This window comes from Apium graveolens, chromosome 4, assembly GCF_009905375.1.
Source record: "Apium graveolens cultivar Ventura chromosome 4, ASM990537v1, whole genome shotgun sequence".
In the NCBI taxonomy this organism is placed as follows: domain Eukaryota; kingdom Viridiplantae; phylum Streptophyta; class Magnoliopsida; order Apiales; family Apiaceae; genus Apium; species Apium graveolens.
In genome coordinates, this window is record NC_133650.1 from 55,488,973 (window position 1) to 55,511,757 (window position 22,785).

At 38.0% G+C, this 22,785-nt stretch overlaps 1 non-coding gene across 1 annotated transcript; it reads left to right on the forward strand.

The window, feature by feature from the left end:
* The first annotated feature begins 8,310 nt into the window (after positions 1 to 8,310).
* Positions 8,311 to 8,417, forward strand: LOC141721919 (small nucleolar RNA R71). The gene has a single exon (XR_012574960.1). It is a non-coding gene; the product is annotated as a small nucleolar RNA R71 (small nucleolar RNA).
* Positions 8,418 to 22,785: the final 14,368 nt, after the last annotated feature.

Sequence of the window (22,785 nt, forward strand, 5' to 3'; positions counted from 1 at the left end):
ATTAAACCAAGTACAAACAAGAGTATAAGTTCATCACAACAAGAAACAAGCACCCAAATTACAACCCAAAACAAAGATTCACAAGAATAAACTTGATCATCTTCGCCTTTGTTGAATTGTGCTTAAGGTCTCTTGTCGTCTTCTCCTTGCGCTCTGGTCCTTCTATTTTATTAAAATGACCTAATATGAATATATATAGCAGCCCTCAACAATATGGAAGCCTTCCCTTTTAGAATTGTATTAGAAATAGGATTCCTGAATTCGGCATCGGCGCGGGCGCGCGCTATCACAGCGAGGGCGCGCTGTATTTCTGGAACCCCGGCGCGGCCGCGCGCTATCACAGCGCGGGCGCACCGTCCTTCTGCGAAAAACTCAGATTTCTTCTTAAATCTTGCGGCTTCAAGCCGGCTTTCCGCGAGCTTTTATTCCAACACCACCTTGACACCAAATTAGCACCAAAATAATGCTAATTCACCTGATTACCTGAGTAATGCCTGAAATACAAAAACACTAGAAAACACATTAAAACACTTAACAACTTGAGTACAAATGCATCAATTCAATGCTTATTAGAGCATATATAAGTATCATAAATGCTACTCAACATACCCCCAAACTTGAATCGATGTTTGTCCTCAAGCATAAACAGACTCAAAGAACAAGAAACAAAAATGCATGAATGCAACTATATGAATGCAACGATCCCAATAGAATAACTCAACCAATCAACAAGCAACATATCAACAAATGTAGTTACTCACATGAAGATCAATCAAATCATACAAATCAACTTACAAACTAGAGACGTGCTTGTGTGAATATGCTTACAGATATACAATCGTAACTAGATCAATAATCATGACTCACTACACATCAAGGCAATCACAAGGTTATAAATAAAATAAAAAGCTTGACTCAAAATAACTTATAACACTTCAATTCTTATATTGGAGTTTTATACGGATTCATACTTTTATTCACAACAAAACAACACAAGTATGCTTATTTGATCGTGCAACGAGTGAGGTCCACAAAAGACTTATACAATAGTACCCATGTAGCGAGCGTTAGGTTAGCGGATCCCAGACAATAAAAGCCTTAGGTCACTAAGCACAAAGTCCCCTAAGAACTTAATAACTCGAGTACTAAAAAACCCACTCGTGATCAATTACACATAACACTTATTCTTTTTTTTCATAATTTTTGAATGAGTGCGTTTCGCTCCATCTCATTCAACCCTAGACTACTCATAAAAATATGAGTCGGCTACTAGCCATTTGACACCTAGTCACACAACTAGCAATGAAATCCAATTTCTCCAATTTTTAAATTTCCATGTCTTTTATTATTAAGAGAATACCCTAAATTCTAAATATAAACAAACGATTAAACCTCGACAAATCAACAAACCATGATCATGATCTAGCATTCTAGCAACCTATAAGATTTAGTGAAATACAAGTGTCTCTAGCATGCAAATCAATCCAATAAGACTCAATATCACTAAATACGACATTACTACACTAGCATCAATATCACCAATTAATCGGAAAAATTATCTAAGGGATCATGTTATAATGCAAATGCATGAAACTATATGAACAAATTATCATAAAACTACCAAAATAAAAAAAACTACATGGCAAAATATGCAAACTATATGAACTAAACTATCATGAACATGCAATTATATGAGACTCACACAAACATATTCCTTCAACTACTACCCCCAAACTTAAAAGATTCACTGTCCTCAGTGAAGGTAATAGTAAGGAATCAGGCATACCTACTCTGAATTAGAATCCTCACCCTCAAGGGGTGGAGTGTCAGGTGTGTCAGGAGGCGGATACACAGAGTCCTCACCAAAAATTGGCCACTGAATGTTAACTCCGGTGGCTCTAAATGCAGTCCCAAGTGCCTGAGTGAGATCGTATGCAAAACAACTATGGATGTCGTGCATCGCATCAATCCTCCTCACAAGACGCCTATACTGCATCAAACTCAAACCAGCTCCCATCTCTGCTCCGGCTGCCTCCTGCTGCTGGTGCGATGGTCCTCCTTCATCTCCTAACTGAGATCTCCATGTAGTCCTGCTCGCCTGATCAGCAGCTGGCCTCCCACCAAGTAGGTGGTCAAAAGAATACACAATCTCCTTCAGATCGGGCTTGCCTCCATCCCATTCCTGCATCGTAGCCAAAGTAGTGCTATCAATCAGAACACTCGGAATCTGCAACTGCTCATGTGCGGGCGAATGCACACTAACTGCCACGCACAGTTTTGTCACCACGGATGCATACGGAATAAACCCCGTAGTGCTCCCCCTCAAGAACTTCAGAATCCCCTGAAAGATAACCATCCCCAAATCTATATAATCACCCTGCAAAATGCCCCATAAAAGCCGTGTATGCTCTACAGTAACCTCATGCACATGCGAATATGGCATGATATTAGCACATATAAAAGCGTTCCATACACGGGCAAACCTGTTCATGCCAGCCACCGGGAACGTAGAATACTCGGCTACTGTGCCCCTCTTGATCTTCCAGTGAGTGTCGGGCCGGCACAGAGTAGCACCAATGAGATCCAGATCAAAGTCCTTTGGCGTCTTATCATTCTAGGTATCCTGCCCTGGTTTCCTCGCAGGCTGCTCAATCACAGTCCTGATAGCCTCTGCAGTATACTCCACCGTCCTCCCTCGCACCACAGTAAAGCAATTCTTCTCGGCCTTCACATTAGCATAAAACTCAGGAACCACACTCATAGGCACAGCAGCCGGTGCCTCACAAACAGGAACCCAACCCATCTCAAGAATCATTTCCAATAGCTTACCATCGTTCCCTGATGGCAAAAAACCTCGCTCCTTGACGATTGGCTTTGAAAGAAGCCTCTTGTACTCCTCCTCAGCTTCAGGAGTAGAAAACCCTGGCCTCACACCACTCGCAGTTGAAGAATCGGTGGTTCTGCTTCCAACTTGTATTCTTTATCTCTTGGGTGCCATGGAAATTGATTAGAGAGAATAAGAGTTATGCCTGAGAGAGAATTTGTGTTTGAGAGTTTGTGAATTGGTGAAGAAGTTTCTGTATGGGGTGTATGTATATATAGGTGGTGAAAAGAAAATTAGATATGGAATAGAAGTGGGATTTGATTATGAGGATAATGGGAGTAATGGGTTTGATTTGGAGAGGGAATTATGGGATGTGGGGGAGTAAAATCCGGTTGGGAATTGATTTTGGGACAAAATTCCCATTTCCCCCCTTAAACTGCCTTTTATTTTTTTCCAGAGTCGGGACACAGCATGGCCGCGCGCTGGGACGGCGCAGGCGCGTGCTACTTCTGCCAAACCGGCACGGCCGCGCGCTGTAACAGCGCGGACGCGCCGTGCTTCTGTGTAAATAGCGCGGCCGCGCGCTAGGATAGCGCGGCCGCGCGCTGGGATAGCGCGGGCGCACCAGGCTTTTGTAGTCAGACCTGAATTTTTTTTCTATTTTTTGATTTTTTTATAATTTTCTCTTTTCTTCTTGCTTCCTCTACTTACTAATGTACAACAAACTTGGGTTGCCTCCCAAGAAGCGCTTCTTTTACGTCGCTAGCTCAACATAGAATATTGAGATCAAGTGGACAATAAAATGGCACTAACCACCTCGTGGGTTGCCATGTCACCATAATAATGCTTCAACCGTTGACCATTTACCTTGAATGCTTGGCCCGGATCATTCTCAAAAATTTCCACCGCTCAGTTTTGATTATGAAGGGACCTGACCATCTTGACTTCAACTTTCCAGGAAAAAGACGAAGACGAGAGTTGAATAAAAGAACTTGTTGCCCTGTCATAAATTTTTTGAGCACCAGACCCCAATCGTGCCACCTCTTGACTTTCTTCTTATACATCTTGTTGTTCTCATAAGCTTGAAGTCAAAACTCGTCAAGTTCATTCAACTGAAGCATCCTCTTCTTTCCAGCTACATCCAAGTCCAGATTCAATTTCTTCTAAGCCCAATATGCTTTATGCTCGAGCTCCACAGGAAAATGACACCCCTTACCATACACCAACTGAAACGGCGACAATCCCAATGGAGTCTTATATGCTATTCTATACACCCAAACAGCTTCATCAATCTTCAAAGACCAATCCTTCTTTAATGGACATACCACTTTCTCCAAAATATGCTTGATCTCTCTATTAGACACCTCAGCTTGACCATTTGTCTGAGGATTATAAGCTGTAGCAATGCGATGATTCACATTATACCTTTTCATCATGGTAGTGAACTTATGCTTGCAAAAATGCGACCCCTCATCACTGATTATAACTCTTGGAGTTCCAAACCATGTGAATATTTGTTTGTGAAGAAAATTAAGCACCACTTTTGCATCGTTCGTTGGCAACGCTTTAACTTCAACCCATTTCGACACATAATCAACCACCAACAAGATATACTGATTGTTACAAGATGAGACAAATGGCCCCATGAAGTCAGTTCCCCAAACATCGAAGACCTCAACCTCGAGAAGCACATTCAGAGGCATCTCATCCCTTTTAGACATATTACCCACACATTGACATCGATCACATTTCAAAACAAACTGATGAGCATCTTTAAACAATGTTGGCCAAAAGAAACCTGCTTATAGAACACGAGCTGCTGTCTTTTCTCCATCATAACTCCTCCATAAGCCGTTGAGTAGCAATATCGTAAGATCCCCCCGTTTCGCTGTAAGAAATACATCTCCTGATGATTTGGTCAGCTTCTTGGAGAAAAAGAAACGGCTCATCCCACATATACCACTTTACTTCATGAAGAAACTTCTTCCTTTGAGCATAAGATAAGTCAGGAGGCATGATATTACTCACAAGGTAGTTCACAATGTCTGCAAACCACGACTCTTCTTCTTGCACTCCAAACAGCTGCTCGTCGGGAAAAGACTCATTTATCAATGTCTTATCCAATGAAGTAGCATTAGGATTCTCTAAATGCGAGAGATGATCAGCAACTTAATTTTCAGTTCCTTTTCTGTCCTTGATCTCTAGTTCAAATTCTTGGAGCAAAAGAACCCATTGAATCAATCTAGGCTTTGAGTCATTCTTTGAGATGAGATATCGAATGGCGGCGTGATCAGTGAAAATTGTCACCATAGTCCCAAGTAGATAAGATCGAAATTTCTCAAAACCATAGACAATAGCCAAAAGTTCTTTCTCCGTAGTAGTGTAATTCAGTTGAGCACCGTTTAGGGTCTTACTAGCGTAGTAGACCACATGAATAATGTTGTTCTTTCTCTGCCCAAGAACTGCTCCAACTGCATAGTCACTTGCATCGCACATCATCTCAAAAGGCTCATTCCAATCAGGTGCAGTTATGACAGGTGTCGTGATTAAACTCTTCTTCAATGTCTCAAAATATGAAAGGCACTCGTCATCAAATTTAAAAGGAACATCTTTCTCTAACAGACTACACAAAGGCTTTGAAATTTTTGAGAAATCTTTGATGAAACGCCTGTGGAAACCCGCATGACCAAGAAAACTGTGAATTCCCTTAACAAAATTAGGTGGAGGAAGATTCTCAATGACCCCCACCTTGGCCTTGTCTACCTCTAGACCTTTATTAGAAACCTTGTGCCCGAGAATAATTCCCTGACACACCATAAAATGACATTCCTCCCAATTGAGAACTAGATTAGTCTCAACACACCTATTGAGAACGTGTCCCAGATTCTGCAAGTATTCATCAAAAGAATCGCCAAAGACTTAGAAGTCGTCCATGAACACCTTCACATTCTGGCCAATGATGTCAAAAAAGATGGCCATCATACATCTCTGAAATGTGGCTGGTGCACCACACAGACCAAAAGAAACTCGTCTGAAGGTGAAAGTACCAAATGGACAAGTGAAGGTAGTTTTCTTTTGATCTTCTGGAGTGATACAAATCTGATTGTAACCCTAATAGCCATCCAGAAGTGAGTAATACTCATGACCGGCCAACCTGTCAAGCATCTGATCAATGAAGGGAAATGGGAAGTGGTCCTTCCTAGTGGCCTTGTTCAGCTTCTGATAGTCCATGCATACTTTCCACCCCGTGACTGTTCTGGTAGGGATAAGCTCATTCTTTTCATTTGCTACCACAGTAATTCCACATTTCTTTGGTACACATTGAACCGGGCTTACCCATGAACTGTCAGAGATAGGATAGATGATCCTTGCATCTAGTCACTTCAGAATTTCCTTCTTCACTACTTCCTTCATGATAGGATTAAGTCTTCTTTGCTTCTCGACTATAGGCTTGCTACCTTCCTCTAGCAGAATTTCATGCATACAGTAAGAAGGGCTGATCTCCTTGATATCTGCTATAGTCCATCCAATTACCGATTTAAACTCTCTCAGAATCCTTAAAAGCTTTTCCTCATCACTACCTGAAAGGTCAGATGTAATAATAACAGGCAGAGTAGATGTATCACCTAAAAATGCATACCTCAAATGCTCAGATAAAGGCTTTAGCTCAAGAGAGGGGGCTTCCTTGATAGAAGGCTTGAGGCGTTTAGGAGCTCTATTCAATTCCTCAATTCCAACAGATTCAAAAGGCATATCAATCTTCCTCTCCCAGGGATAAGCATTCAAATACTGCAACTGTTCTTCCCTTCGTCATCCTCACTATCTGAATTTCCCAATAAGGCTTTTTCTAAGGCATCAAACCTTAGTAATTGATCAAGTTATGATGTGACCACCGAATTGACCAACTCCACTTTTAAGAATTCCTCATTATCAGTAGGAAATTTCATAGCACTGAACACATTAAAGGTAACATCCTGATCCAGCACTCGCATTGTAAGCTCAACCTTCTGCACATCTATCGAGGTCCGTTCAAGGGCCAAGAAAGGTCTTCACAAGATTATGGGAATTTTCTTATCCTCCTCAAAATTAAGAATTATAAAATCAGCAGGAAAGATGAGTTTATCAACCTTGACCAAGACATCCTCCACAATACCTCGCGGATATGTAATAGAACGGTCGGCCAACTGTAAAGTCATATACGTTAGTTTAGGATCAGGTAGATCCAACTGCTTCAAAATTGACAAAGGCATCAGATTGATGCTAGCTCCCAAATCACATAAGCATCTGTCAAAAGACACTTTTCCAATAGTACGTGGAATAGTGAAGCTTCCTGGATCTTTAAGCTTTGGAGGCAACTTCTGCTGCAGCACATCACTACATTCCTCCGTGAGATTGACAGTCTTTAAATCATCTAGCTTCACCTTCAGAGAGAGAATACGTTTCATAAACTTTGCATAAATAGGCATCTGCTCGAGAGCCTCGGTGAAAGGTATGTTGATATGAAGTTTCTTGAACACCTCCAGAAACTTCTTGTCCAACTTTTTCTTCTGTAGCCACTTAGGAAAAGGCAGTGGAGGATAGATCGGTTTCTCCCCTGTATTACCCTCAGGTGGAGTGTGCTCAACAATAGTCTTCCTTGGTTCCACTTCTTCATCCTGCTCCTTTGCTTCTTTCTCAGCCCCGGCTTCTTCAGTTAGCTCTTGAGTTTGTTCGGGATTCGCAACCTTCCCAGACCTTAAAGTGATTGCCTTTACCTACTCCTTAGCTTCCCTCTTTCCTGGCACTTCAGTGTCACTAGGCAATGTACCAGGTTGACGATTTAGCAAGGCATTGGCAATCTGCCCAATTTGAATTTCCAAGGTCTTGATGGAAACAACTTGACTCTTGCACATAAGCTTCAACACCTCTAATTCAGATTTTTCATTAGCTTACTGCAGCTGGAGTTATTGTCTTGGTGCATACTGCGGTTGCTGAAAACCAGGGGGTTGTACTGTTTAGCTGGATACTGCTGGTAAGGCTGTTGAACCGCATTCTAAGCATTGCTCCAGCTGAAATTAGGATGATTGTGGTTATTAGGATGATAGGTGGCTGGCACAGGTTGCTACGATCGCTGGAAGTTGCTCACGAACTGAGCTAATTCACTAGAAATTATGTACTGATCAGTCTCACGGGCACCAGTACAAAGCTCACAGACACTAGTGATTTGATTAACTCCATAATTCGCCAAGGTGTCTACCTTCATCGTCAAAGCCTTAAGTTGGGCAGCGATAGCAGTTTCTGCGTCCAACTCCAGAATTCCTGCTACCTTTCCCTGAGTCAGTCTCTGGGAAGGATTCTGGTACTCATTAGCAGCCATCAGTTCAATAAGTTTATAAGCTTCATCGTAGCTCTTAGTCGATAAGGCTCCTCCTGATGCTGCATCAAGCATGGGTCTAGAAGTAGGACCCTATCCATTGTAGAAACAATTAATAATCATCCAATCAGGCATGCCATGGTGTGGGAACTTCCTTAGCATCTCCTTATATCGATCCCAAGCCTCACACAGAGATTCTCCAGTTTGTTAAGCAAACTGAGTAAGAGAATTCCTGATTGCGGCAGTCTTCGCCATGGCGAAGAATTTAGTGAGAAACTTTTAAGCAAGAACTTACAAGTGGTGATAGACCCTGCTGGTTGAGAGTGTAATCAGCACTTATCCTTGTCCCTCAGAGAAAATGGGAAGAGACATATCTTGATAGCATCTTCAGTCACATCATTGAACTTGAAAGTGTCACAAATCTCGATGAAATCCATGATGTGCATGTTGGGGTCTTCAGTTGGAGAACCCATAAACTGAACTGAGTTATGTATCATCTGGATCATGCTTGACCTGATCTCAAAAGTGTTAGCCCTGATGGATGCTCTGATGATGCTAAACTGAATTTCATTAATCTTAGGCTTAGAATAGTCCATGAAAGCCTTCAGTTTTTCTTCTTGATCACCCATAGCTACTACAATTGGCTCTTCAACTTTCTCTTCTTCCTCTAACTTCTCTTCATCCTCAAAAACTTCCCTACGAACTATCACAAGTTCTTCCTCAAACTTATCCAGTATTTTCTTACGAGTACGCGAACGCGTATGCATACAACCGAGGCTACAGTACCTGAAACCAGACAAAGAACAAATAAGTAACAATGTCCGAGTCAATGAACTTTAACGACCACTGATGGAAAGCCCATAAAATATAAATTAACACTGCAGTCCCCGACAGCGGCGCCAAAAACTTGTTAGTCGCTAAACACGCGCTAATAATACACGCAAGTATACGAGTTTGCAAGTAGTATAGAATCTTGTCTAGTTCGTTCCCACAGAGACTGTATTGGTTAACTATTTAATTTATGCACCTAAGCAACAATGTATGGTTATTATCCAATGCTAATACGAATAACAAATTGAGATTGTTTATAACTAAGAATTAACTAATAATTATAACTACGAGAATAAGATTGACTGAATTAATATATATGACAAACATGGGATTCTAACTTCATTAAATACTTCATTCAATAGCCTTATTATTATTAACCTTAGCATGCAATGGTGATGATACTAATCAGATAACACGAAACTGATAAACGCCAACTTTCGTTGCACGAGTACCATTCTACCAGACATCCACAAAAGAGATAGAAGCTGAATAGGCACCAATTATATTGAGACCCTATATGTCTATAGAATTTGACAACATAACGGTTTACGCACAAGTTATCTATCTTGATTACATAGGGCAAGTAAGATGGTTAAAATTACCTACGAATTATGCATAACAAATACATGAACCCATGCTATCATGGTAAGTTCTAAATCCTTAAATTCACTGTCACTTCATTAAGAATTAACACACTATCTTATGAGTTCACGACGCTCAAAAGACGAATACACACTATCACAGCGCGGGCGCACTGTATTTCTCGAACCCCGGTGGGGCCGCATGCTATCATAGCGCGGGCGCGCCATCCTTCTGGAAAAAAACTCAGATTTCTTCTTAAATCTTGCTGCTTCGAGCCAGCTTTCCACGAGCTTTTATTCCAACACCACCTGGACACCAAATTAGTACCAAAACAATGCTAATTCACCGGATTACCTGAGTAATGCCTGAAATACAAAAACACTAAAAAACACATTAAAACACTTAACAACTTGAGTACAAATGCATCAATTCAAAGCTTATTGGAGCATAAATAAGTGTCATAAATGCCACTCAACGCTATAACCTTGTGATTGCCTTGATGAGTAGTGAGTCATGATTATTGATCTAGTTACGATAGTATATCTGTTAAGCAAATGCACACACGCATGTTTCTGGCTTGTAAGTTGATTTGTAGGGTTTGATTGATCTGTGTGCAAATAATTGCATTGGTTGAGATGTTGTTAATTGGTTGGATTAGTTATTCTGAGGGGATCCTTGCATTCATGTAGCTTGTATTCATGCATTTTTTTTATTTCTTGTTCTTTGAGTCTGTTTATGCTTGAGGATAAGCATCGGTTCAAGTTTGGGGGTGTGTTAAATGGCATTTATGTCCACTTAGAATGCTCTATAAAGGCTTGAATTGATGTTTTGTACTCAAGTTATTTGTGTTTTTGATATATTTTGTAGTTTTTTTGCATTTCAGGCATATAACAGGGATCAAGGTGATTTAGCATTGTTTGATGCTGAAATGGTGTTAGGAAGGTGTCTTGAAGATTGCTTGTGCAAAGGCCATCAAGAACCAGCAAATAAAGAAAGCAATTTTAGTTTTTCCAGAAGGACGGCGCGCCCGCGTTGAGGTAGCGTGCGGCCGCACCAGAGAAGCAGAATGTCAGCACGGCCACGCCAGAGAAGCAGAATGCCAGCGCGCCCGCGCTGGTGAAGTGCATGGCCGCACCAGGTCGGGATTCCAGATTCCTGTTTCAATTAGAAGACTATTTTCTGGGCTTCTAATCTGCATGGGCTTCTATATAATGATAACTTAAGGTCATTTTTCATAAGAAGCATGTAATGGAGCTTAAGGAGAAGACAACAAGAAGACCTATAGCACAAATACAACCAAGGCGAAGAAGATCTAGTTTATTCTTGTGATTCTTTGTTCTAAGTTGTAATCTTGGTTGCTCGTTTCTTATTTTGTTAAAGGAAATTGGAAAAAGGATCAACCCACAAATTCAAGATCTTTAGAAATGATAATGGAACTAAATTCAAGAACAACACTATGGAAGAGTTCTACAAGTACAACAGAATCAAACAGGTTTTTTCTGCCCCTGGAACTCCACAGAAAAATGGAGTTATTGAAAGAAAGAATAGAACTCTTATAGAAGCTGCAAGGACCATGCTTGAGGAAGCAAAATTGCCTACCTACTTCTGGGCCGAGGCTATGCAAACTGCTTGTTTCATACAAAATGCAACATTGATCAACAAGCATGGTAAAACACCATTTGAGATGGTGAAAGGAAAGAAGCCAAATGAGAAGTACTTTCACATTTTTCGCTGCAAATATTTTGTTCTCAGAACTCATCCAGAACAGCGTACTAAATTTGATCTAAAAGCTGATGAAAGCATTTTTGTTGGATCTCCATTGTCAACAAAAGCTTTCAGAGTTTATAATCTGAGAACATGGGTGGTCATGGAATCTATTCATGTGTCTTTTGATGATAAGAAGATTACAGGTCTAGAGGATACAGGTGATCAAGAAGAATTGATATTTGAAAATGAAGTACCATACGCTGAACAGATAAATCCTGATAGAATGACAGATTCGAATAATCTGGCAAATCTTGATATAAAAAATCCTGACATTACTCTAAACTCTGATGAACCACATAACAACGGAAAATCTACAAGAACTGAAGCACATGTTGAGGGGGAGAAACATGACTCACATCAAGGGTCAAGTGATTCAAATCAAGAAACTTCAGTAGATACTCCATCAGACTCTCATCCCTCAAATACTGATGAAGCAGATACTTATAATACTGGAAATACTGATTCAGGAGGAGCATCAAGAAACAATAGTGGTACAAGACAAAATGATACAAGGGACTTCATAGATCAAGGGGAGGTTCTACTTCAAGAAGTCAACTTCCTTCTGCAAGAAAATGGACTAAGTCGCATACACCTGACTTAATCATTGGAAATCCTGATAGTGGTGTGAAGACTAGAAGAGCCATTGAAAATGAACATCTCTATCAAATTTTCTATCTCAAACAGAACCCAAGAAGGTTGAAGAAGCTCTACAAGATGCTGATTGGATCACAACAATGCAAATGGAGTTAAATGAATTTGAAAGGAACAAAGTCTGGACTATTGTACCAAGGCATAAGAACAGATCGGTAGTTGGTACAAAGTGGGTATTCAGAAACAAAACTGATAGTAAGGGCATTGTTATAAGAAATAAAGCAAGGTTGGTTGCAAAAGGTTATTCACAGCAAGAATGCATAGATTATGATGAAACTTTTGCTCCAGTAGCAAGACTTGAGGCAATCGGAATTTTTCTAGCTTATGTTGCTCACATGAAATTTAAAGTGTTCCAAATGGATGTAAAGAGTGGATTTCTAAATGGTTAACTTGAAGAGGAAGTTTATGTTGAACAACCTCCATGGTTCATTAATCCAAAATATCCATATCACGTCTACTTACTGGATGAAGCACTCTATGGACTAAAGCAAGCTCCAAGAGCCTGGTACGAAACACTTGCTGAATTTCTATTGGAAAGTGGTTTCAAAAGAGGTAGAATTGATAAAACTCTATTTTATAAGTACCATGGTAAGGACTTGTTGTTAATACAGATATATGTTGAAGATATTATTTTTGGTTCTACTAATGATAAACTTTGTGAAAGATTTTCAAGGCTAATGTAGTTAAGATATAAGATGAGTATGATGGGAGAATTGAGTTATTTTCCGGTTTTACAAGTAAAGCATATATTTGAAGGTATCTTCATAAATCAAGCAAAATATACTAGAAATTTGCTCAAAAGGTTTGGAATACAAGACAATTTAGCTGTAACAACTCCCATGGCCACTGCAACTAAGTTAGATTTAAATACTGGTTCATCAGTAGATATAACTAACTACAGAGATATGATTGGATCACTCTTATATTTGACTGCTAGTAGACCTAATATCATGTATGATATCTGTCTCTGTGCAAGATTCCAATCCAAGGGAACCACATCTGTTAGCTGTAAAAAGAACTTTTAGATATCTCAAAGGAACCATGAATATTGGATTATGGTATCCTAGAGATTCAGACTTTAAGCTAATTGGATATTCAGATGCTGATTTTGTAGGATGAAAAATAGACTGGAAAAGCACCTCTGGAAGCTGCCAATTTCTTGGTGACAGATTGGTTTCTTGGTTTAGCAAGAAAAAAATTCAAAGTAGGTTAAACTACTCTCTTAGTGATGAATAATATCACTAAGAGCTGCTAGGTTACAATGTATAATCTTCCTCGTGAATGATAACACTTATAGTGTAAACCCTAAGCTGTGTTTATATAGTACACAGTTAGAAGATATCTTCTAATTGATATAGAATATAATTATGTCTCCTAAAATATATCAATCGGATATTATCTTCTACAAGTCTTCTAGCTGTCCAACTCTTTCATGCATATCTTTTATTGTTTTAGTCATGATCCTCTCCTGTAAATCAGCTACATTCCTTATCTGAAGTACCCGCACTTAAGTCCTGATATAAATCCTGACGGCCTTAAGTTCTGATATAAGTTCTGACTTCAGTAAATTCTTGTTAGGTCACACAACACTGTAGAAGGCGGTTGAATACAGTGTAGAATACAATCAAATCGATTTCGAACACAAGTAATAGTAAACAGATATATTCGATATAATAAGCTCTGTTACAATGGAACTGTTCTCTCTCAGTGATGAACAAATATCATGAGAGCTGCTAAGTTACAATATATGATCTTCTCGATAATGATAAAATATATAGTGTAAACCTATGTCTGTGTTTATATAGTACACAGTTACAAGATAACTTCTAATTGATATGGAATATAATTCTATCTCCTAAAATATATCAATCAAATATCTTATACAAGTCTTTAAGTCCTCCAACTCTTTCTATGCATATCTTCTTTTGTATTAGTCTCGATCTTCTTTCCTATAAATCAGCTTCCCTCCTTAACTGTTAGTCCTCCAGTACTTAAGTTCTGATATCCATCTTCTGATATTTATCTTCTGATAATCTAAGTCCTGATATCCTTAAGTTCTGACTTCCAGTAAGTACTGATTTCAGTAAGTACTGATATTTCCTGTTTGTTAAGATCTGAAAACTAAACATGAAACATATTAGACATGACATCTCAAATATATCTAACAATCTCCCCTAACTTGTAAATTGTGCAAAAAATACAAGTTAATAGATTCGATGATGTCAAAAACATTTAAGTTCAAATGCAATAAGAGTTTAATAAGATTATTAACTACAACTTACAGTCCTTGTAGCTTTACCAACTTTACTGGATCAATCTGAATCCATAATGATTCTTAACAAAATCTCTTACCAGCTTGTCTTCAGCTTTCCTCAGAAATTCAACTAACTGTGCTTTGACCTGCATCAGTTCTTCATCTTTACTATCACCAATTTGATAAATGGCTGTTCTGAGAGCTTGAATTGATGTTATTTCAAGTCCATCACCAAGTCTGATAACTCTAGGATGTGAAGAGTTTTCATTATAACATAAGCATCTTCCTTTCAGAATAACTTCCACCTTAGCAGAATTCTTCAGCATAGGAATTTCTCTTCCATCATCTTCAGTAATCATTGGTATATATTGAGAAATCTTTGTACCAGAGATTCTAAATAGATCTCTTATAGCCTTCAAAACATATTCTGACCATCTTCTTCTAACATCAAATTTTACTTCCAGAAGATAGTGAATATGTTGAAGTTCTCTGACAGACTTCTTTAGCACAATATCAGCTAGTCTGTAAGTTAATCCATCATAGAGAAATAAAATAAATTTCTCCTTTAGATTTTCCTTATCATGAGCATATCTCACGATTTGAGCAGACAGCACTTTGTCAAGGTGCTTTTGTTAGATTTGTTCATATGGTTTGTCTGTCAATATGAAAGGATCTCTTAGAGTAACTTCTACTCCTGTTTGTATTTTCTCTTCATCAAAACCTAATCCAGCTTTAACTCTAGGTTGCTTGGATCTCAACCCATATGTTGCGAGTTGACTCATCATAAGATTGGATTTTGGTTCAATTGGAGTAGCTTTCTTCCATAACAGCTTCTTCTTATCAGTAATTGTCATCTTTTCCAAATTAACTTGATCAGAATTTGTTATTTCTTCTGTAGCTTGCTGTTCTTTATTCTGAACAACTTGAGCAGTGTCAGAGATTATTTTAGATTCTTCAATTATCTTTCTTTTCTTCAGAATTTGAACAGTTTCATCTTCTATCAAATCATCATCATGCACTATAGTTTGATAGAATGGAATGGAAGAACTTATCTTTTTCTCAATCTTTAAAGGTTCACCAACCTTTTCTTTTCCTTTTGATTTAGGATCAATCTCAGTTTGTGATATAGTCTTGGATTTTGAAGTCTCAGAATTTGACTTTTCCCTAATCACAATGCATTTTTCCTTAGGACTTGGAGGTTTCTTTGCATCAGAAGCTTTAGACTTAAGATTTGTCTTCTCAGCAGCAAATCTAGCTTCTTCCTCCTTGAGAGTTTCCAAATCCATTCCTGGATTTTGTTTCAGAAATAATCTTCTAGCTATCTCCTCATCAAGTGTCTGGATTTTAGGATTTTTGTAATAAACAGTAGTCTGCTTCCCCTTTAGCTTCAGAGTTTGTAAAAACTTCTGAGAGTCTTTAGATCCTGACTAAATCATAATATCAGAACTTGACATCAGACTTTCTTTATCAGAACTTGACTTCAGACTTTTAGCATTCACAGCATCAGAACTTGACTTGTTCTGTGTAGAAGATTTTCCTTGAACTTTTCCTTGACCTCTACTCTTACCAGAGTTTCCCTGGTCATCACCTTTATCATCCTTTTTCTTCAGTATTTCAGTAGGTGAGCATTTGGACTTAACTACCTTCTCCCCCTTTTTGGCATCATCAGGAAGTAAGAGAGAAAGAAGAAGTTCAACTGAAGATTGGATTTCATCCAATTAAGCTTTCTGAGAAACTTGGTTAGCCAGGACCTCAGCAATTTGGGCTTGTTGCTTCTCTTGAATCTTCTCAATGGCTTCAATTTTCTCAAGAGTAGGTCTGATATATCTATTCTTGTCAAGCTTAAGCTGAAGATCTAGCTTATCAGCATGACCCTTTATTGTATCAACCTTTTCATGAGTAGAAGAATGTAGACCTTGAAGATGTTTAGTAGATAGAGCAGTGATCTTGAGTTGTGTCTTTAAATCAGAATTTGTGAGCAACTCATCAGCTTTAGCAATATGCTCTGTGAGAATGTTACAACTTGGAATGAAATCAGTGTCATTCCACTTCTTGGTCCACTCCACACCTCTGTGAGTATCCTCCCAAGGAATAGGTGATTCTTTTTCAACAAATTTCTTCACCAATTCTTCCTTTCATAGTATAGGAACTGAAGTCTCAGCAGAATCACTGTGTTTAGAACTTGAGGAAGACTCATTATGTTCTAACAGCACAACAGTGTGTGAAGCAACTGGAGATTCATGAACATCTTCATTTAAATTTTGAACATCAGAATTTATCTCCAGAGCTGGTGTGGTTGATGTAGATGGTATCTTAACATTTAAAATTGGAAAATGAGTTGGAGTTTGCTGAGCATCTGTAGATGGAGCTTCCTGATAAAGAACATTTGGTATTTTCAAATTATGAATATCTATTTCAGAGTTTTCAGTTTGTTCTTTAGCATCGTTTGTAGCTTTAATAGTAGAGACAGGAGGGGTAACAACTGTATCGGTAGTAGTGTCTTTGGCTTGAGCTGGAAGGGCTTCAATGATAATCGGTTCTTGTGAGATCAGAGATTCCTGATCCCCTTCCTCAGCTTCTTAAGTATCTTCTGATGAAGCCTTATCCAAATACCTCCTAGCCTTCATTTTCTTCAATTTCCTTGCCAATGAAGGAGTTGCTTCAACAGTAACAGAACTTAAAGATTTCTTCCTTTTCAAAGTATCAGAACTTTGAGATACCATTTATGTCTGAGAAGTAACATTCTCAGCTTCAACTATCACAGGTTCTGATGCATGAACCTGTGCTTCAACAGTTTCCTCTTCATCACTATCCGATTCATCTCTGAGAATCATCTTCCTTCTCTTTTGTGGAGGTTGAAGAACAGACTTTGTCCTCTTTGGCCGGGAAGATGAAGATCTGATAGTATGTGCTGATGATTCAGGTTGAGATGATTAAGTTGATGGTTTGACAGATGTCCTGATGGTAGATTTTGGTTGTGGTTGAGAAGTTTGAGGTGTTTGAGTAGTGGTGGTAGATGCTGATGGTTGAGGTTCAGATGGTTGGACATCAGGATATAGTGCAGTGTATGTAACTGGATCATAGGTTATTAAGGCCTGTTTGACAGATAAAGGAATTCGGAGGGGTCTTAACACAGCCTTCTTATTATCAGTAGATAATAAATCATTAAAAGCTCTTTTAGCTAGTCGAAATGGTGAAAGTGATTCACTAGCTAATTGGGGCTTATCAGAACAACAAACAATATAGATAAGTTGACAGAAATTATCAAAATAGACAGTATTCCTATCTTCTATCATCCTATCCCCAATAAAGCCTAAAATACCACTTTTATAATCAAAATCAGTTTGATTAATGAGACCATACCCGATTTGTTGACTGAGTATGGGGATTGCATCGAAATTAGAACATTTGTTGGCTAAGGTCTTTGTAATGCAGTCAAAGAAGAAACTCCATTCACTCCTTATGTTGGATCTCTTCAATTGACCCATCTTTGCCAATGTCTTTTCATACCCCAGACTAGCCATCATATTTTGAAGAACTGGCTCCTCAACAGTTGTATAAACACAGTTCTCAGGCAGCTGCAGTGCTTGACGAACCGTAGCCAACCTCACGACATGATCATCCTCCCCTGTTGTAAAGATAATACTTGGGGACCCTTAAGCACTACCATCATCATAGATTCCACTTCTCCAAAACTCCAGCACTTGGGTTCCAAATATTGCTTCAGGTTGGGTCAAAGCATACCCAATATCAGAATTAGCAAGGAAGTCCTGAATAAAGTGAAGTTCCGATGGAGCTTCAGCCTTGCTAAGAATAGACGAGTAGTTGTTGGGAACAAACTTAGCTCTATTGAAAAGAAAGTCTTTTGGTGCCATCTCTGCAGAAATTAAGTGAGAAAGATAGTGTTTGCAAGGTGTTTGATAAAAGTCCTGAAAGAAAACGCTTCAGAGAATATTAGAGAGAGAGAGAATAAAAGAGAGTGAGAATAGAAAAGTAATTAAAAGATTAGAAAATCTTTTAACTCCCATATATATACTCTGTCCACTCAACAGTTATATTTTTGAAGCATGGGATACACTTTACACCTGGCAACGTGTGAACAGTCAGTAAACAAGTAAAGTAGGAGTTAATGGGCACGTAAAATAAACAATAATTACCGTGAACATGCAGTTTTTTAGGACAAACACGTTTACCACTAACCCATAATGATTATTACTGTTTTTATCTTACCCAAATATATTCTAATTTGACATGACTGTTTCAGATTTTATCACAAATAAGTCAAGTAAAGAATAATGCCACGTACGCATCAAGGATTCCATCAGGATTTGATATCACAACTTAACTTATATCAGATTTTAACAGTCATCAGAATATGGCTTCTGAACTCAAAAAGTGAATATCTTTTTCTGTGATTCTTCATACAAATACTGACTTGTTTTCTTCAGAGTTTAATCATCAGAACTTCCATTAGAACTTGTCCTCAGAATTTATGCAAATGACACTTAACTGTTTGTCAAAAACAACTTAATCACCACAGTAATTTTCATCATTCATATGGAGTGAAAGTGTGTGCATTTAGCAGAATATCAGATAAAGATTAAAGTCTGATAAACTTCAGTACATCTTAGAAATAAGGCATAACTAAGAAAAGTGCTTAAATCTGTCATCAATTATGAAGTCTACTATAGAACAAATTTATACAAAACTCCACCTCAACTGTTTGTGCTCATTTTATGCATCTTTTGAAATTCTTTTTTACAGTGGCTTCTCAGTGTAAGTGAGTCACGACTGCTTATCAGAATTTATGTTGTTGTCATAGTATTTTTCCAATAATCAGAGAATGTGAAAAGTCACCAAGAAAATTTATTTGCTTTTCTAATGCATATTACTTAGTACCAGTAATGCACTTGGGTCTTCCCTTCCATATATTTACTCTAGATCTCAAAGGAGTACCTGACTTTTCTTTTCTTTTCTTTTCTTTTCTTTTGATAAGTGAGGCTTATCAGCATTTAGTTCATTCTTAAGATTTACTGACATCAGAATCTAACAGATAAGAAGCAAGAATCTAGTTTGTGACTTAGTAATAAGCTACACAAAGTAAACTTGACTAAGCTCAAAATTAGAATTTGCTTGTGTTAATGAGTTTCCATATAAACAACTAATTCAAACATGGGATTTCTAGTATGTTAAAGACTACTAGGTCAACATCTAGCACAATTATCCTCATTGGATTGAATAGTCACAGAACATTCAAAACACTATCAGAGTTTATAGATCCACATCAGATAACAATCAGTATTTAATGAATTTCAATTAAAGAACATATTTCATGAAAATAAGACAATCTTTAAACACTGATCATAAAGTCTGATGTAAGAGAACAAAAACTAAGCAGATTTAGAGAAAGAACCTGAAACCATTCCAAGTTCATTTACCAGTCTTGTAAAAGTAGCTTCACATAGTGGTTTTGTGAAGATATCTTCTAGTTATTGATCTATTGAAACAAAATGCAATTCCACTTTACCTTCCATCACATGTTCCCTTATGAAATGGTACCTAATGCTGATGTGCTTTGTCATTGAGTGTTGAACTATATTACCTGTCATAGCAATAGCACTTTGATTATCACAGTAAATAGGGATTTTAGAAAATTCTAACCCATAATCCAGTAACTGATTCTTCATCCAAAGAATTTGTGCACAACAGCTTCCTGTAGCAATATATTCTGCTTTTGCAGTTGATGTGGAAATTGACTTCTGTTTCTTGCTAAACCAAGAAACCAATCTGCCTCCAAGAAATTGGCAGATTCCACTAGTGCTTTTCCTATCTATTTTGCATCCTGTAAAATCTGCATCTGAGTAACCTATTAGCTTAAAATATGATTCTCTAGGATACCACAATCCCATATCAGCTGTACCCTTAAGGTACTTGAAAATTCTTTTCACAACTATTAAGTGAGGTTCTCTTGGATCAGCCTGAAATCTTACACAAAGACAGGTAGCATACATGATATCAGGTCTACTTGCAGTTAAATAGAGTAAAGAGCCAATCATTCCTCTGTAGTTAGTAATATCTACTGATGAACCAGTATCTTTATCTAATTTGGTTGCAGTGGCCATGGGAGCGGATGCAGTTGAACAATCTTGCATTCCAAATTTCTTCAGTAAATTTCTGGTGTACTTGGATTGACAGATAAAAGTACCTTCTTCATTCTGCTTGACTTGAATGCCCAAAAAATAACTAAGTTCTCCCATCATACTCATTTGATATCTTTACTGCATTAGCATTTCAAACCTCTCACAGAGTTTGGCATTTGTAGAACCAAATATGATATCATCAACATATATTTGTACCAAAAGTAAGTCATTTCCATGGTTGAGGTAGAACAGTGCTTTGTCAAGCCTGTAGACATGATTTGGAAATTTTGAATCTACAAAGCCTAAAGGTTGTTCAACATAGAACTCTTCTTCTAATTCTCCATTAAGAAAAACACTTTTCACATCCATTTGAAAGACTTTAAACTTTTTGTGAGCAGCATAAGCAAAAACGATCCTTATGGCTTCTAATCTAGCAACTCGTGCAAATGTTTCATCATAATCAATACCCTCATGTTGAGAGTAGCCTTTAGCAACTAACCTTGCTTTATTCCTTGTAATTATGCCATCACTATCAGTTTTGTTTCTGAACACCCATTTTATGCCAACAACTGATCTGTTCTTTGGTATTGACACTAGGGTCCAGACTTTATTTCTTTCAAATTCATTTAACTCTTCCTGCATTGCTTGCACCCAATCAGCATCTTGAAGAGCTTCCTCCACTTTCTTTGGTTCAGTCTGAGATAGAAAAGAATGACAGAGACATTCATTTGATGTTGCAGTTCTAGTTCTGACACCTGCTTCAGGATCTTCATAAATTAAGTCAGGTGTATGTGATTTGGTCCACTTTCTGGGAGATTGAAGTTGACTTCTAGAACTAGATCCTCCCCCATGATCCATGTTATCTCTATTAGCATTTTCTGATGCTCCCCCTGTAGTTATGCTCTCTGAGACTTCAGAGTTTGACTTGGATCCTTCAGGATTTGAAGTATCAGAGCTTCCAGAATTATCAGAATTTGGCTCATCAGAACTAGATGAATCAGAACTTAAAGAGCCAGTGACAGGTTCTGATGCTTCTTGAGAGTCTTGAGATGTGGTAGGATCTTCAGCTTGCTCCCCCTAGACATTTACATTTTCCTTTGGATTAGTTACCATAGATTCAATGACATCAGTACTTACAGGATCAGAGTATAAGCCATCAGAATTTACAGAATCAGAATTTAAGTCTTCATTTTCAAATCTCAGCTAATCGTGATCATTGAAATCTTCAAGTCCACTAATCTTCTTATCATCAAAAGATACATTGATAGATTCCATGTCAACCCTTGTTAAATTGTAGACTCTGAAGGCTTTTGTGGAAAGTGGATATCCAACAAAAATTCCTTCATCAGCTTTTAGATCAAATTTTGACAGTTGTTCGAGATGAGTCTTAAGAACAAAACACTTACATCCAAATACATGAAAATATTTCAGTTTTGGCTTCTTTTTCTTCACCATCTCATATGGTGTTTTTCCATGCTTGTTTATAAGTGTTGCATTCTGTGTAAAATAAGCAGTCTGCACAGCTTCAGCCCAAAAGTAGGTTGGCAGCTTTGCTTCATCAAGCATAGTTCGTGCAGCTTCAATGAGAGTCCTGTTCTTTCTTTCTACAACTCCATTTTGCTCTGGAGTTCCAGGTGCAGAAATTTCCTGTTTGATTCCATGCTCTTTGTAGAACTCTTCCATGATTGAATTCTTAAACTCAGTGCCATTATCACTTCATATAATTTTAACAGAATCTTTGACCAACTTATCCAGCTGTTTGACATGATCAGTTAGAGTAAATGTAGTTTCATTCTTCTTGTGCAAGAAGTACACCCAAGTGTACCTTGTGAACTCATCCACTATAACCATAACATATTTCTTCTTTGCAATAGACATGACATTGACTGGACCAAATAGATCAACATGCAATAGGTGATACGGCTCAAGAATTGATGACTCAGTTTTGCTCTTGAAAAAAGATTTTCTTTGTTTTGCCTTTTGACATGAATCACAAAGGCCATCAGGAGCAAATACTGATTTTGGAAATCCTCTCACAAGATCTTTCTTTACAAGCTCATTTATGTTGTTGAAATTTAAATGAGAGAGTCTTTTGTGCCAATTCCAGCTTTCTTCAATTGATGCTCTACTCAACAAACAGATTGCAGAACCATCAGAAGTTGTTGAAAGTCTGGCTTCATAAATGTTACCATGCCTGTATCCTTTCAGAATCACTTTGCCTGTAGAATTGCTTACAACTTCACAATGTTCTTTAAAGAAATCCACATGATAACCTCTATCACAGATTTAACTCACACTCAGCAGATTATGTTTAAGTCCTGAGATAAGAGCTACTGATTCAATGATGACATTCCAAAGATTAATACTTGAAAGGCATATGTCA